The sequence below is a fragment of the Cervus canadensis genome, chromosome 3 (genome assembly GCF_019320065.1).
Source record: "Cervus canadensis isolate Bull #8, Minnesota chromosome 3, ASM1932006v1, whole genome shotgun sequence".
Taxonomy (NCBI): Eukaryota; Metazoa; Chordata; class Mammalia; order Artiodactyla; family Cervidae; genus Cervus; species Cervus canadensis.
Genome location: NC_057388.1, coordinates 62,121,091 through 62,123,268, shown reverse-complemented (window position 1 = coordinate 62,123,268; position 2,178 = coordinate 62,121,091). Strand labels below are relative to the sequence as shown.

The 2,178-nt window shown below is 41.4% G+C and overlaps 1 non-coding gene across 1 annotated transcript; it reads left to right on the top strand.

Annotated features, from left to right (window-relative positions):
* The first annotated feature begins 1,786 nt into the window (after positions 1–1,786).
* On the top strand, positions 1,787–1,893 carry LOC122438955. Its single transcript, XR_006268700.1, has one exon. It is a non-coding gene; the product is annotated as a U6 spliceosomal RNA (small nuclear RNA).
* The last annotated feature ends 285 nt before the right edge of the window (positions 1,894–2,178 follow it).

The following is a 2,178-nucleotide window of genomic DNA, read 5'->3' as shown; positions in this document are numbered from 1 at the left end:
TCCTGCTATAAATCCATTGCTCTCTTGAAACTGAACTACTCACCACTCCCCAAACCCACTTCTGTGCTGTCCTCACATGATTCGCACTGTTACCCCCATCACCCCTCCCAGAAAATCAGAGTCCAGGAAACCAGCCAGGAAGCTGTTGCAGTGATTCAGGTGTGTCATGATGGCAACAGGGTGAGGCTGGAGAGCGTGGGAATGCAGAGGAAGACAGAAGCAAAGGCAGTAGTAACAGATCCTACTGACTGATTCAATACAGGTTTTGAAGGAGAGCAGAGATCAGTCCAAGGGAACTCACTGGGTTTTAGGCAGTGAATAGAATTCTTTCCCCATAGCTGCTTATTCCACATCCTTGTAGTTGTTGGAGGTTCATATTTATTTTATACTTCCGGTGTAACCTAGGACCACATATAATAATAATTTCTCAAAGTTACTTAGTTTTCCTGGACTTTTTCCTTGTATACATGTTATTAAACTTTTGTTTGATTTTCCTTCTGTTTAAAAAAATAATGATTTCTCTATACTTCAGGTCAGTAATACATATTTATTTAAAATAATACCGGCAGGACAAAATACTTTTAGGTCTCCAAGGAGATAGAAGTCTTCAAGATACACTCTAAAATATCATTGTGGAATTAAATATGCTGCTTTCCATATAAACTATATGCATTTAATAAGAATTGTTTACTTCATTACCAGACTGGTTTGGAGAACAGGAAGATGAGATTACCTGAGACCAGCTCAGGAATGTTACAATCTACAGCCTCGGCACCCACAGACTAACCTAACCATTTCAGACTCAAGTACAAATCCTCAGGGTAGAAAACTGGAATTAGCAGGAAAACCAAATCCCTGGTTCCCAGATCAGTACTTCTTTCTCCAGAAGGAAAATCTACTTAAAAGACAGATTTCAATTGGAAAGCTATTTGGTGGGCATGGAATCACAACTCTAATCCCTCAGCACTCTAACCCTGCCATAAAAAAAAAAAACAAAAAAACACCCGAATCAGTCCTTTCTACCTTTACCACCACTACCCTAGTCCAAAGCCACCATCTGCTCTTGTCAAACTTCTGGAATAGCTTCCTTACTTGTCCTTTAATGGTCATTATTATCCTTTTGGAATTGATTCTCCACTCGGCATCCAGAGTTATCCTATCGAAAAGTCAGTCACATCATACGCCTGCCTAAAACACCCCAAGAGCTTTTGACTTCTTAGAATAAAATCTAGACTCCTTATCATGGTCTTCAAGGTGCTACACGAGCTGACCCTTGCCTACCTCTCGATTTCATCTTCTACCACTCCTCCTCTTGATCTTTCCACTCTAACCAGCTGCATGTTCCTCAAACATGCTAAACTCACACTTGAAGCCTTCTCATGTGGCTTTTATTTTCCTAGTGGAAGACAGTGCTTGATCAATGAACACAGATATCTGGTTTATCTGTTACTGTTCTCATTGTATGTCAACAAATTGACTTTCTGATGTGTACATCCATCTCTCTTGAGTCTGGTTGTGAGAATCTTCTCCCTGAACCAAGACAGAATTTCTCAGCCCACAAAGCTAAGAGACAGTTTCATGCGACCCAGCCCCTCTGTCTGTCCTTCTGAAGTTCTACTGGCCTGAATGGCCTTGCCTAGGACACAACTTAGTGACTGAACTGAACTGAAGCATCCAGCTGCCCTTTCTCAGCAGACAGTCTGCCTTTCTAATGCATACTTCTTCAAACTTGCCACAATGTGCAAATGTTTTGCCTTCAAGTGTTCTTTTAAAAATGGTAACACTAGTGCTCGCTTCGGCAGCACATATACTAAAATTGGAACGATACAGAGAAGATTAGCATGGCCCCTGCGCAAGTATGACACGCAAATTCGTGAAGCGTTCCATATTTTTAAAACCCACTGGAAAAAAAAAAAAATGGTAACACTAAAACTGATTACCAGGATGGTATTCAAAGTGGATGAGCAAGTTGAGCCAGTGACGCTCTTCTGCACCTTTGGAAACTCAATCTTGTAGCTATGTGTAGGATGGATTGGCAGGGAGTAGGATAGGCAGATGGCTGAGTGCTGGATGTAAGTCCACTGCACTGGCCAAAGTCATGAAAACCTGAACTGGGGCAGTAATTATGGAAGGGAAATGAAGGCATGCAAGGGACTGAAGACATAGTCTTCTCATTTT